Source organism: Euprymna scolopes, chromosome 32, assembly GCF_053919585.1.
Source record: "Euprymna scolopes isolate OS-2025 chromosome 32, ASM5391958v1, whole genome shotgun sequence".
In the NCBI taxonomy this organism is placed as follows: domain Eukaryota; kingdom Metazoa; phylum Mollusca; class Cephalopoda; order Sepiida; family Sepiolidae; genus Euprymna; species Euprymna scolopes.
Genome location: NC_136513.1, coordinates 58,236,697 through 58,253,373, shown reverse-complemented (window position 1 = coordinate 58,253,373; position 16,677 = coordinate 58,236,697).

Genomic DNA, 16,677 nt, shown 5'->3' with positions numbered 1-16,677 from the left:
TGTTTTATTTTACATATTTGTAAGTCATAGTATAATATCAATTATATGTAATGTTTTATTTTACATGTTTTTAAGTCATAGTATAATATCAATTATATGTAATGTTTTATTTTACATATTTGTAAGTCATAGTATAATATCAATTATATGTAATGTTTTATTTTACATATTTGTAAGTCATAGTATAATATCAATTATATGTAATGTTTTATTTTACATGTTTGTAAGTCATAGTATAATATCAGTTATATGTAATGTTTTATTTTACATATTTGTAAGTCATAGTATAATATCAATTATATGTAAAGTTTTATTTTACATGTTTGTAAGTCATAGTATAATATCAGTTATATGTAATGTTTTATTTTACATATTTGTAAGTCATAGTATAATATCAATTATATGTAATGTTTTATTTTACATGTTTTAAGCCATAGTATAATATCAATTATATGTAATGTTTTATTTTACATGTTTTTAAGTCATAGTATAATATCAATTATATGTAATGTTTTATTTTACATGTTTGTAAGTCATAGTATAATATCAATTATATGTAATGTTTTATTTTACATGTTTTTAAGTCATAGTATAATATCAATTATATGTAATGTTTTATTTTACATGTTTTTAAGTCATAGTATAATATCAATTATATGTAATGTTTTATTTTACATGTTTGTAAGTCATAGTATAATATCAATTATATGTAATGTTTTATTTTACATGTTTTTAAGTCATAGTATAATATCAATTATATGTAATGTTTTATTTTACATATTTGTAAGTCATAGTATAATATCAATTACGCTTAAAATCTTTAATTACTTTATATATTTATTAATTTCATTTACAGAATTTAGATATTATTTATTCTGTTTCAAAATTTTAATTGTTCGTAAAAACAAATTAATACATTTTATATTACAAATTTCACTTGAAAATTTTAAAGACTTTATATGAAACGAATTTTGTTTTCAACATTTTAGAGATTTTATATGAATTTCCATGACAAATCTGAAAGTCTTTATAAATTATGAATTTTCTCTTAAAAATTTTATTACTTTATAAGTTATGGATTTTGTTCAAAACAATTTTTATATGAATTTAATATTAAATCCATTAAAGACTTGAGATATTATTAAGACTTTATATATTATAAATACTATGTTAAAAAATTAAAAGATTTTTATAATATGAATTTTTGTATAATATTTTAAAGATTTCATATATTATGAATATTGTTTTGAAAATGTTTTAACAATGATGAGTGTGGAAAAAAATTGAAAGCCTTGATAATTCATAAATCTCATTTTAATTTTATAAGACTTTGTATAATATGAATATTTCTTTAACACATTTTTAAGACATTCATGATTAATTTCGATGTAAGAATTTGGAAAACTGTTTATTACGTCTTTGTTTAAATATTTTATAAACTAATAAGTATGACGTACGTTTTAAATATTTAAAATAATATATACCATGAATTTTGTTTTAAAGAATTTAAAGACTTTCTTAACTATATACTGTATTTTAAAATGTAAAACACTACTTATATAATTAATAGTGGCTGAATAATTTAAAAGAATTTATATGTTATTAATTCAGTTTAAAACTTTTTTTAAAGAGTTTATATATTATTAATTTAAAAAAAACAATTTAAAGTCTATCTATATCTATAAATATATATATATATCGTTTTAAATATTTTTTAATTCATATGTTGATATTTCCGGTTGAAAATTAAAAATAAACATTATAAATTTCCTTTCAATCACTTTATAAATTAAGGAATCCGTTTTAAAGTGTGATAGAGTTTATGTATTATGCATTTCATTTAAATAATTTTGAAGACTTTAAATATTATGAATTTTAGTTAAAATTTAAAAATTGTATATATTCGTTTTGTTTAATTTTTCTTATATACGTTATATATTAATTTCGTTTCAAACTTTTAAATATATAATTTATTATTCGGTTCTTTTAAAAAAATGTAAAACATTCTATATTATAGATTTCATTTACTACTTTTGAAGATTTTATATGTTAGGAATTTTGGTTAAAATATTTGTATACTTACATTGTCAAAGATTTTATATGTTATGAATTTCGTTTAAAATTTTAAAGACTTCACATAATATAAGTTTCGTTTAGAAAATTTTTAAGATTATATATTATGAATTTTGCTTAAAAATATTTCAATACTTTATTTTCATTTACTCCAATTTGATTAACAATGTCAAAAACTTATGACTATATATTTTGTTTTAAGATGTAAAATATGTTATATGTTATGAATTTGATGTTAAAATTTAAAGACGTGATATGCTATGAATTTGATTTTAAACTTTTAAGACTTGATATGTTATGAATTGTATTTAAATATTTTAATAACCTTATTCGTTTCTAACTTTTTTAAAACCTGTATATATATATATATATATATATATATATATATATATATATATATATATATATATATTATAAATGTCGCTTAAGAATTGTTAAGTACTGTATTTATTATGAATGGTATTTTAAAAATTTTCAGGACTATATGTCATAACGTTCGTTTAAAATATTTTAAAACCTTATATAATATGAACTTCTTTATAAGAATTTTAAAACTGTATATATTGTTTATTTAGTTTAAAGTCTTTAACATAATTAATTCAGTTCAAAAGTTTAAGATTCATATAATTATAGTAATTTATATTAACATTAAAATATTTATGTATTATGAATTTAAAAACAAAATTTAAAAAGTTTCATATATTACGAATTCTTTTTTTAAATTATAAAGTCAATATGTTATGAAATCCGTTAAAAACGTGTAAAGACTTTGTGTGTTATGAATTTCGTTTATACCATGGAAATATCTATATGAAATATCTTATGAATTTCGTTTAGAAATTTTAATGACTTGTAAATCTCCTGTTTAAAAGTTTAGTATACTTACTTTTTATCAACTTGGTTTTAAAAATTTCTAAATCTTTAATATATTTTGTTTTAAGATGTTACAGACTTTATATGTTCTGAATTTAGTTTTAAAATATTAAAACATACATTATTTCAAAACATATATATGGTAAATTACTGTTAAATATTTTTATAACTTAATTTTAAAACGTATATATTATTAATTGTGGTTAAATACTTATATAACTTTATATATTATTAAATTCGTTGTTACATTGGAAAATGTATGTATTTTAATGTTTTTAAAATCTTTAAGGAGTTTCTATATTATGAATCTTGTTTTAAAATTTTAAAGCCTCATAGATCCCATAAAATAATATAAAGACTGTGTTTATTCTGAATTATATTAAAAATTTGACAAATTTATATATTATAAATTTTGTTATAAAAGTTTTTAAAAAATTACATATTTTTCCAAATCAAAACGACTGTAAATATTATTAATTTTATTAAAATTTTTAAAACAATTTATATATGAATTTCGTTTAAAATTTTAAAGACTTTATTAGTTTATTAACTTCGTATTAAAATGTTAGACTTTATATACTGTAATTTTGTATTAAAATATTAAATGTTTTATATATTATGAATTCTATTTAAAAATGTTCAAGTTATTATATATCATAAAAATATCATAAATTATTTTAAAGACTTGATATATTAACAGCAGGAGCCGTTAACATGCGTTGCCCGGTGAAACCATAACAGATCCAGAAGAGAATCGTTAAAGAAACTCCTCGAAAGCAAATTAAACTACGGTTGCTGTTGGTGGCAACTGCAGTCCCTAGAATATAGCGGACATTGGCGGCCGTGGCTCGATTTAAATACTCTTTTTACCATTGTTGGGCATTGTTTTTCAGTGACAGCTAGTGGAATGCACTGCCTGTGATTGTCAGCACTGTTGGTTGCTGGCGATTAGTATTAGTTTGAGGTGTTAACTTGCATATACTGGTTGATTCTAAAGAAAACATTTATTAACTCGTTATATTGAGCGTAAACAGGGGTAGGTAACTTCCTTTTACCGATGACAGTATCTTCCAATTCGGCCATCGCTTTTCTTCTAGGTATACTGCATGCATTTCTTTCTAAAAATTGCTCTAGCAACTCTTCTAAATAATAAAATACTCCGCACAAAGTAAAAGTAGTAAGAAAAAATATATAACAAATAAGTGTTTCTGTAGTCAATAAAATGTAGGTTGAAACCTACCTGCATGATATATTTAGTGTTATGATTATTTGAAAAGCGTTTAATCAGTCCTAAAAAGAAAGTGTCGACATGATAAGTGACAGCTTTGTAACCTAGGTAATCGATCAAAAATATAAAGTTAAATTTAATCCTCCACAGGAGTAAAAATGAGAAAACAGAAATATAGCATCATTAAAGTCTTGATAATCGCCTAAAAATCGAAAATTAAAGTAGCTTCTCATTTTTAGGGGTTACACGACACTGGGTTATGTCGTAAAGAATACCAAACTAACTTTAGATGCACAAACAAAACAAAAAGTAAATTTGTTCACTAATTCAATGAAACAAAACTTTTATAACAAAAATTAGAGAAAAACAGTTGCCAATAAATGAAAACTGTAAAATATATGAATTTATTACGGTAGGTTGTTTATTTTGACGAACACAGAGAAAGAAAAAAGATCGTAGAAAATACATTTACTACTAGATACTATATGTGTATGTTTTAGTCTTAACAGAGAAGCAAAATAATCATTAGTTACGTAAAAGGGGTGAAACATTCGTTCGCTGTTATTATACGTTGGAATCAAATTGTCGATCTATAAATATTTTAAAGACTTCATATATCATTAATTTTGAAGATTTTATATAGTATTAATTTCGTATCAAAATTTAAGAGACTATATGTATATGTTTAATTTTGTTAGTAAATTTTATACATATATATATATATAAATATTATAAATTTTTATATATTATTAATTTTGTTTAAAAAATTTTAAGATATATATTATTAATTTTGTTTATACTTTTTAAAAACTTTACAACTTATTAAGTTGGTTTGACAATTTTAGAGACTATTAATTCCTTTATAAAATTTTTAAACCTTATGTTATAAACGTCGTTTAAAAAATTAAAGAATATTATTAATATCGTTTAGAAATGCTTAAGTTATCATGTATGAATTTTGTTTTAAAATTTAAAAGTTTTATTTAAAATTTCCCTAGTTTTAAAAATGTATATAATGATTATTATATAATAATTATGGTTTTAAAATATTAAGGGTTTTATACATTATGACTTCCGGTTAAAATTTTTAAACATTGTTTATAGTATGAATTTTGTTTTAAAAAATTTAGAGATTTTGTATATTATTAATTTTGTTTATAAAATTTTAAAGACTTTTTATATGAATTTTGTATTGAATGTATTATGAATTTCGCCTTAAATATGTAAAAAAAATTCATACAATATGAATTTCATTGATGACTATTATCCTCATCTTTTTTAGTTCTTGACGTTTCGGCCAACTATTCTTCTTGTCTTCGTCAGGTGGTAACTGCGACGGGATAACTCTGAATCTCTTAACTGCACCCTCAACATAGCTAGTGAGCATTGTCTGAATTTAGCGGTTTCAATCCCAGCAAAGCCAGCCAGAGGCTTACTTGTCCAAAAACGTGGTGAGACGCCAACAACTATGGAAGGCAGTAATTGCTGAGGATGCAGTTAGAAGATTAGTAGTTTCTATCCCGTCGCGGTTACCACCTGACGAAGGCCAGAGAAATAATTTACTGAAACGTCGTGAAACAACAACTAAAAAAGATGAGGATAATAGTCCGCAATAAATAAATGAATAAATAATACGCATCCCAATAATGAATTCCAATCAAATAATATAAATATGAATTTCGTATGAAAACTTTAAAGATTTTATATATTACTACTTTCTGTTTAAAAATCATTGATATTTCATATTGTTTTGGGTTTTGCGATGTAACCCCCAATCTTTTTATATTACGTACTTTCTGGGTTGAGAAATTACTACCTAAACATGGGAATCTTGACGATATACGAAATAAATCTTTTATTTCGTCCACGAGATGTATAGTTTTTATTTCGCCAAGCATGACCAAAGGAAAGTGATAATTCTTATCTTATTCTTAATTCTTTTTTCTCAAAAACCTGTCAATTAGAACAGATATTAAACCAGGGGTTGATCAACGGAAGCTTTCTAAATTTGAACATTCTGTTCGAAATGACGTACCCGAAGAATGTCGAAGTCTACATCGGCTGAAACGTTGTGAAAATAATAACAAACATGAGCATTATAGTATGAATAATACCCGAAATATCTCAAACAAAAAATCATTAGACTATCATTCAATTAAATTGTTTTTACACAGAAAAAAAACATAAAAACATTCGATTTCACTTTTGAAAGCTTTTTTGTGATAATGAATCTTTGCTTAGATATTATTCTGAAAGTTTTCGTTAAAAGTGCCCCCTCCTTAATAAGACGCGAGTGGAAGAAAAACGAATAACGTTATGAAGAAAGGAAACGGTCGGATGCGCGCCAACATTGTAATTCCATTTCCTGTGAATCATTTTTCCTGCCGTGGAATTACCGAACGAGTTGAGTTGAAAATCGAAAGAAATCGGGATAATTAGACACTTGACGGTCTGAAAGCGTTTTAGTGGGAAGAGAGATACTTTTAAGAGATATCTTCCTTTCTTACGCCCTCCCTTTCCATTCTTCGCATTTAATAAAACTCTTCTGTGTGATGTTCGTGGAGGCTGGTGCCATCAAGACGCCACATCGGCCTCGTGATGATCTGAAAAGTTGGGTTAATGTGGCGAATAATTGGTCTAATTCATTTCTGGGTGGAAATGGACTGAAGCCAGAGTAGGAACAACAACAAAACAGGGTGGCGTACCCTTTCCTTTGTGAACGATAGCGGCTTTCATAATTGTTTTTCAGGCTTGTTTGTCCTGTTTTAAATAGACGCCATGTTGTTATAAGGCCCCCATTTTCTTTTCAAGAGCGGCAACTCGGAGATTTATCAATGATTCATAAGTGAATCAAACGTATTTAACTTGTTGAGTCGTGGAGCTTACGGGTGCTGTAGAATAATAACACATACAAATCAAATATAATTTTATTTTGGTTAATATATATATATATATATACATATATAATATATAAATATAAGATATATATTATATATAGTATATATAGACATATATATATATAAATACATACATATATATATATATATATATATATATATATATATATATATATATATATAAATATGTGTATGTATTAGTTTCCTTGAGTGAATCACATCCAATACAGTGCTTAATTATTCTATGAAAGCGTAATATTTATTTATTTTACAAAATTTTAAATCTTATTGAGGTAATGGTTTCGATAATGAATTTGAACCTGGAAATAGGAGGAAAAGCTAGTCAGCTATTTTTCGCATCTGAAAACCACAGATAAAATGGATGATGAGCGATAAAACGTATCCTTTTGTTTTTAAGCAGACATCGATTTATTCTCCAAACAATCGATGTCGTGATATTTAAATGCCTGTAAACTCAACTAATACACACACGCACGCACACACACACACTTATATATATATATATATATATATATATATATATATATATAGAGAGAGAGAGAGAGAGAGAGAGAGAGAGAGAGAGATAAATAGATGAATAGATAGATGGATATCTTAAACATATCTCATTAAATAAAATAGACGTGTTGTATATATTCATGCTGTTTTGTATCTTTTTCGATTTCCGAATAACGGTTTTCACATTTTACATGAGCTGTCTGAGGTAATAGCCGTATTTGTTTAAGTCCGAGTACTTTCCAATCCGTCTGGATTCATAGTCAGGAATAAATTAATATAACTGACTTTGAACAGTTGATATGTATACTTTTTATAGTAAGGATATAGTTACTTCATTGGTTAATTATTTAAATAACATTAAAACATTTTAGGATGTTACTTTTATTGGTAAAGTTTATTTTATTGAAAGTGAGTTTCTTTTAGTTTTATTAGTAATGTTTCTATTATTTCAAATTTTCGTTTATAGTTGGTCTGTTCAAGTGCAGATGTGTTGTCAATTAAAATCTTCCTAAATAGGGATAATAAAATCATATAACTTGTTAAAAACCAGTTAGATTAATCTATCCCTTACGATAAATCCAGAAGAATTGAAAAGTACTCATACTTGCACCAATTATAGCGATTACTCCATGCAGTTCCTGTCAAACGTGAAGAACGTTATTCGGAAGTTGGAAAAGACTAAAAACAGGATTAATAGGCAAGAATGTATATTTTATTTAATGAAATGTGCTTAAGATTAGATCTCTATATCTAAACCTATATGTGTGTGTGTTTGTATTTTTGGAGTTTACAGTTCCTGTCAAAAATAAAGACCGCTATCCGGAAGTTAGAAAAGGATCAAAATTAGAATCAATAAATAAAGACAAAAATAAGTATTCTCTTTAATGAAATATGCTTAAGAGTAAAACTGCTGCGTAAATATGCATATATAGATATATCATATATATATATATATATATATATATATATATATATATGATATATCTATATATTGATCTGTATGTACTTTTTGTCACTTATGTAGTTTATGCGAACCGATAATTCTTACAGAAACAGACACAGAGATGAAACGATATAAAAAATTCAAATTGGCATTTAAATTCGATAGATATACTTATTCATAATATGAATTCGATAGTTATATACTTATTCATAATATATGTTTTCAGTTAAAGTAAAAAAACAATTCTTTTTCTATCATAGCTCGTTTGAGTTGAAAGGTCGACTTATTTTTACACACAAATAAAAAAAATTAGGGTTATTTGCTTTTATTTTTTTCCTGTAGTTACTCTCATAACGTGTGTGCATTTCAAGACAAAAAATAACATTTAAATTCTTTTAATTTCTTTTGTGAATATGCTTTACATGACATTCATTTCTATTAATCATTTCTACAAATCAAACTCAAAAGAATGTGATTGCTTTTGCAAAACTCATTAACACATCTGATTATTTTAAAAGTTGAAATTATTTTGTGACCTTTTTCGGAATTTGAAAGCAATTTACTGTCAAATCAGAAGTTATTTTCACTTTACAATGATCAGCCAATCATCATTTATTTTTATACTAGCCTACTTGTGTCCTGGCATTGCACGGAAATTCGGATTAGGTGACGAAGTTTAAATGCTGAATGTTACAGGAAAAATGACTGTCCCCTTTTCCTGTAAGTAAGAGCTTTAGATGAGTGGAAAATGAGATTCAGAAAATGGAATGTTGGAATTTCGCATCGTTAAATTTCATAAAAAATAGTTTAGATATTTTTTGTTTGTAAAAAGAATTAATTGTCCATTGTTTTATGGAAATTGAATTAAAAAAGGTCAGCTAAAAAAAAAAATAATGAACAATGCAATTTAAAAAATATGTGGAAAAATAAGTTAGGGAACATAGGTTAGTGCGAATATTTGTTGTAGAAGTGTGTTTGGAAAACGTGTCAGCCACGTGAGTTCCCCACATGAGTGTGTCACGTTTTGAGAAACCACACATCTGACGTCATAACAAAAATGAATTCTCAATAATAGAAGCTAGGATGAGCAGAGTTTCAGTCGAAGATCAGAGTCAGTCGAGTCAGGATCGGACAGAGCAGAGCAGTCGGACACAGCTGACATACACACACAGAGACACGTTCATTTTTATAGATATATAGATAGATACCATTGACATGTACTAAGAGATGCAAAGATTGTTTACCAAATGGAGAAGAACGGACCGAAGATCATCATAAAGCGCAGGAGTAAAAAGGACTGATTGGGATTTAGGAATGTGTTGAGGCTGAGCTTAGAAGTGTGGACCACTACTTGGTTTACAATCGGGAAGTGCTACTTTCAGCAATGACAAAATATAAAGAGATAGATGAAGAATTACTGAAAGATAAGCAGAAGTACAAGGAAAGAATGGAAGCAGAAGAGTTGACTGAGGTTCTAACAATAAAACTTTATGGTCAGTTCGAGCGAGATACTAATGCACTAAAATGTCAGAACACATAGAATTTAACGTCTACATGTGACTTGAAAAGAGACATTAATTCTTATATTTGCTTTTCATGATTAGGCGTAATACAAATGCAATCAATAGAAATATTTTAAAGGAATGTTCTTATAAGTGCAGTCCATGTGGTGTAACGCTTGAAATAGTGTCACACATTGCTAGTGCGTGTTCTACACTTGCACTTGCTCAAATATAGTACAAACATAATCATGAGTAAGTGCTAATTTGCATTGCGAATTGTTCAAAAAGTGTGGAATTCAAATGACGAGCACGTGGTACCAACATCACCCAAAAGCGGTAGTTGAAAAATGAAGGCATTAAGATTCATTAGGATTTTATGGTTCAGAGTGACCGAGAGATAATTCACAAAAAAAATCGGATATTGTAGTTGTGAACAACAAGACTTATTTATACCAAATTATTGATGTGGTTTGCTTAAACGACATCAACTTAACAGGCAAAGAGAATGGGAAACTACGTAACTATCAGAAACTGAGGTTGGAGATTGCTAGTTTGTGGAATAAGAAAACTTCAATCGTGCCATCATAGTTGCATTTTGCCAATTTCAGATAATGGTTAGAAACATTTGAACTCCCTGGGAATCAAGTACAACACCGTACTTCAGAGGTCAGTCCTGCTTGGCACAGTTCACATTCTACTCCAGGTTCTTTCCGTGGGGCATTAGAATACGCCGACTGTCCCCCTGCAGAGTCCTGGACATGACCTTGAACTATATCCAGTGGTGAGGCCTCAGCTTGTGCGCTTTGGGGAGTGTGGAGGCACCCTTTAATTATCATTGCTCCCAGGTACACTCTGACCCGGAGTGGTAGTACCTGTTAGGGTCCCAGCTATGGGTTAAATATAAACCAACGTGAAAACAACAAATATATTCTATTAATAATGTTTTTCTTCAAAATCTTTGGATTCGGCATTAAATAACCCGAAAAGGGTTGATATGCCGTAAAACAAAAACAACCAACCAACCAGGTACTTTCCGTTTAATTGACTCTTTGACTATGCTCACTAGGCTTAATGTAAAAACCCGCACTTGAGTGTAAAAAAAAGATGTAAAATCACAACACTGAAATTAACATAATAATAATAATAATAATAATAATAATAATAATAATAATAATAATAATAATAATAATAATAATAATAATTCTGATTTCGTTTATGAACGTCTCTCTTGAAAGGGATGGGATTCCTTTCCAGAGGATTTCCCTTAATTCCGGCTTCAAACCAGGAGCTTGAAAGCTAAGGATATTGGTGGTACCTATAATTGCAGAGGTTTGAAGGCCGCCTAAAACATCGGGGATTTGTAGTTTTTTCAATTGTCCTTCCAGGCGACATGATACTACTCCTAGTGTATCAACTACGACTGGGATTAGTTTTGTTTTAACCCCGTGTATACGCCTTATCTCTAAGGCCAACTGAGCATAATTGCTCCACTTCTTATTCTCCTTCTCTCTCACATTCCTATCCCAAGGTACTGAGAAGTCTAAAATCTGCCAGTTTCTTTTAGTCCTTGTTAATGACGACCACATTCGGACAATTATGTTCCAATTGCTTGGTCGTTATGATACTTTTGTCCCACCATACCTCTACCTTGCTATCCTCACTTGTTCTCACTTCATCAGGCACGGTCTCAAACCATTTTCCAGCACACTTCATCTCAACCCTCTTACACACCTCCCAATATACCCGGAGTCCCATGCGATCGTGTCTTTTGCGGTACTCTCTCTGGGCCAGTCCACTACATCCTGCTGCAAGGTGCGCAATTGACTCTGAGGTTTTACCACAAATCCGGTATTCTGCAGCAACTTCCTCTCCTAGAACGACTTTTTTGAACAATCGTGTTCCTAATGCCTAGTCTTGTGCTGCACAAAGAAAAGTTTCAGTACTCTTAGCCAGATACCCAGCTCTAAGCCATTGTCATGATCTTTCATCAGCCACTTCTGCTATATCGTGGAAGAACCTTTCATGCATTTTCTTCTTAGCCACTTCTTCTGCCCTTTCTCTATCCATGCGTTTCACATAATCAGCCTTGGTCTCACATACCCTCCAACACTCCTAAATACTTATATTCTGTATCTTCTATTTCTTTCATGATTTCTCCATTTGGCAGCACTATTCCATTCGAATGAACCTTTACTCCTCTTTTCATCACCAGCACCGCACATTTACTAATGCCAAACTCCATCCCAATGTCTTCTGAGTATGTCCCCCACAAGTTCTACCAGTCTCTCCATTTCCTTTTCATTTCTACCGAATATTTTCAAATCATCCATAAACAGTAGATTGTTGAGGCGTCTTTCACCAGATCCAAAGTTATACCCCATTTTTTTCTCTCTTCAAGAGGATGTTCAGTGGCATCATTATCATTACAAAAAGAAGTGGAGATAACGAATCTCCTTGAAATATCCCACGTTTAATGCCAACCTGCCCCATTATCTCTTTGTTTGCTGTCAGCACGATTTTCCATTGAACCATACTTGTCTCCAAAAGCCCTACCACATTCTCAGCAACCTTCATCATCAATAGTGTTTCACGTATCCATGAATGAGGAACCATGTCATAAGCCTTTCTGTAATCGATCCATGCTACGGTCAGATTTCTCTTCCTCTTCTTCTTCTTCTTCTTCTTCTTCTTCCCATCCTGAATTATTGCTTTATCAATTAGTAGTTGCTCTTTCCCACTACACAACTTCCTTGCATCTTTTGCATTTTGAATGTTGTTATTTACTACCATTAAATTTTTTATATAGCTGAGACTGATTGTTCCGGAAAAGGTTGTTCTGCAGAAATGCAACACTTTTTCCAACAAAGTTCCTAATTTTTATACCACCAGTGTGGACCTTCTCTTTCAACATTGTTAGAACGTTCATCGTTCCCTTTTCCAGCAATCTATACCTCCTTTCAAGCGTGTCCTTAACATTCTATCCTAGTTTAACTCCTTTTCTTATTTTTTCGATTCTACCAATATCTTTCCGCCACCGTTTAATACTTTCTTCAAGCCGCCTCTGCCAGTGTGGCCTTCTATCCTTCATTTATCCCTTAATTTTTCACCTTCCACCTATCACTACTCTTCATACTTGGAATATCTATGATATTGTCTCTAAGAAGAACCTCTCTTAACTTCTGAAGTACTTCTTTTTCTACAGAAGTCAAAGTTCGAACTTCATCACTACTTCTCCATACATCTGCTCCTTTCACTAGTTCCATTGTCTCAGTCAATGATCTCATCTGCCTTAGATCCTTCAAACTTTTTCTCATTACTTCCCTAACCATAGGATTCCATACCTCCTCAGTTGTCCGCCCCCCCATCATCGTTTACATTTCTCTTCTGCACTTCCAATCTCTCAGTTCTTTCATCCGAGCTAGTTTCATCAATTTTACTTTCGTTAGTCATTTCATTCCTTACCATCCATTCAATCTCTTCTCTTGCAATCACTGAAAGTAGGTTGTTATTTTTAATTTGTTTTAACTGGGATACCAAACTCGCGACACTTCTAGTAATAATAATAATGATAATAATGATAACAATAATAATAATAATAATAATAATAATAATAATAATAATTCTGATTTCGTTTATGAACGTCTCTCTTGAAAGGGATGGGATTCCTTTCCAGAGGATTTCCCTTAATTCCGGCTTCAAACCAGGAGCTTGAAAGCTAAGGATATTGGTGGTACCTATAATTGCAGAGGTTTGAAGGCCGCCTAAAACATCGGGGATTTGTAGTTTTTTCAATTGTCCTTCCAGGCGACATGATACTACTCCTAGTGTATCAACTACGACTGGGATTAGTTTTGTTTTAACCCCGTGTATACGCCTTATCTCTAAGGCCAACTGAGCATAATTGCTCCACTTCTTATTCTCCTTCTCTCTCACATTCCTATCCCAAGGTACTGAGAAGTCTAAAATCTGCCAGTTTCTTTTAGTCCTTGTTAATGACGACCACATTCGGACAATTATGTTCCAATTGCTTGGTCGTTATGATACTTTTGTCCCACCATACCTCTACCTTGCTATCCTCACTTGTTCTCACTTCATCAGGCACGGTCTCAAACCATTTTCCAGCACACTTCATCTCAACCCTCTTACACACCTCCCAATATACCCGGAGTCCCATGCGATCGTGTCTTTTGCGGTACTCTCTCTGGGCCAGTCCACTACATCCTGCTGCAAGGTGCGCAATTGACTCTGAGGTTTTACCACAAATCCGGTATTCTGCAGCAACTTCCTCTCCTAGAACGACTTTTTTGAACAATCGTGTTCCTAATGCCTAGTCTTGTGCTGCACAAAGAAAAGTTTCAGTACTCTTAGCCAGATACCCAGCTCTAAGCCATTGTCATGATCTTTCATCAGCCACTTCTGCTATATCGTGGAAGAACCTTTCATGCATTTTCTTCTTAGCCACTTCTTCTGCCCTTTCTCTATCCATGCGTTTCACATAATCAGCCTTGGTCTCACATACCCTCCAACACTCCTAAATACTTATATTCTGTATCTTCTATTTCTTTCATGATTTCTCCATTTGGCAGCACTATTCCATTCGAATGAACCTTTACTCCTCTTTTCATCACCAGCACCGCACATTTACTAATGCCAAACTCCATCCCAATGTCTTCTGAGTATGTCCCCCACAAGTTCTACCAGTCTCTCCATTTCCTTTTCATTTCTACCGAATATTTTCAAATCACCCATAAACAGTAGATTGTTGAGGCGTCTTTCACCAGATCCAAAGTTATACCCCATTTTTTTCTCTCTTCAAGAGGATGTTCAGTGGCATCATTATCATTACAAAAAGAAGTGGAGATAACGAATCTCCTTGAAATATCCCACGTTTAATGCCAACCTGCCCCATTATCTCTTTGTTTGCTGTCAGCACCATTTTCCATTGAACCATACTTGTCTCCAAAAGCCCTACCACATTCTCAGCAACCTTCATCATCAATAGTGTTTCACGTATCCATGAATGAGGAACCATGTCATAAGCCTTTCTGTAATCGATCCATGCTACGGTCAGATTTCTCTTCCTCTTCTTCTTCTTCTTCTTCTTCTTCTTCTTCTTCCCATCCTGAATTATTGCTTTATCAATTAGTAGTTGCTCTTTCCCACTACACAACTTCCTTGCATCTTTTGCATTTTGAATGTTGTTATTTACTACCATTAAATTTTTTATATAGCTGAGACTGATTGTTCCGGAAAAGGTTGTTCTGCAGAAATGCAACACTTTTTCCAACAAAGTTCCTAATTTTTATACCACCAGTGTGGACCTTCTCTTTCAACATTGTTAGAACGTTCATCGTTCCCTTTTCCAGCAATCTATACCTCCTTTCAAGCGTGTCCTTAACATTCTATCCTAGTTTAACTCCTTTTCTTATTTTTTCGATTCTACCAATATCTTTCCGCCACCGTTTAATACTTTCTTCAAGCCGCCTCTGCCAGTGTGGCCTTCTATCCTTCATTTATCCCTTAATTTTTCACCTTCCACCTATCACTACTCTTCATACTTGGAATATCTATGATATTGTCTCTAAGAAGAACCTCTCTTAACTTCTGAAGTACTTCTTTTTCTACAGAAGTCAAAGTTCGAACTTCATCACTACTTCTCCATACATCTGCTCCTTTCACTAGTTCCATTGTCTCAGTCAATGATCTCATCTGCCTTAGATCCTTCAAACTTTTTCTCATTACTTCCCTAACCATAGGATTCCATACCTCCTCAGTTGTCCGCCCCCCCATCATCGTTTACATTTCTCTTCTGCACTTCCAATCTCTCAGTTCTTTCATCCGAGCTAGTTTCATCAATTTTACTTTCGTTAGTCATTTCATTCCTTACCATCCATTCAATCTCTTCTCTTGCAATCACTGAAAGTAGGTTGTTATTTTTAATTTGTTTTAACTGGGATACCAAACTCGCGACACTTCTAGTAATAATAATAATGATAATAATGATAACAATAATAATAATAATAATGATAATAACAATAATAATAATAATAATATCAACAACAACAACAATAATAATAATAATAATAATGACAATACCAATAACAACATCAACAACAACAATAATAATAATAATAATAATAATAATAAATTATTATTATTATTATTATTATTATTAAATAATAATAATAATAATAATAATAATAATAATAATAATAATAATAATAATAATAATAATAATAATAATAATGCGTAACTGAATAACATCCGGCTATGAGTGAGCAGAAAATTGTGTTATGCAAAAGTACATTCCGAATATTAAATTGTTCCTGCTTGGGTACCTTTATATTATGGTTGACAATTTTTCGTTGACACGTTTGGCTCTAAAAACAAATTGACATTTAGAAGAGAATTCTACGTAAAAATGGAAACTGTCTAAGAGTAAAACGAAATAGGAAACTTTATAAATCGATTTTTTTTGTAATAATTTATATACAGAAGCATTAACAGTTATGTAAAAAAATGTTTGAAGGTTATGACCATGCAGCTTTGTTGGAGAACATCGTTGTGTACGAGACGAAAAAGTGAAAGAATAATGACAATATTGAAATATTTAATTAATCAGTCTCCTGTCAGTCATTAATA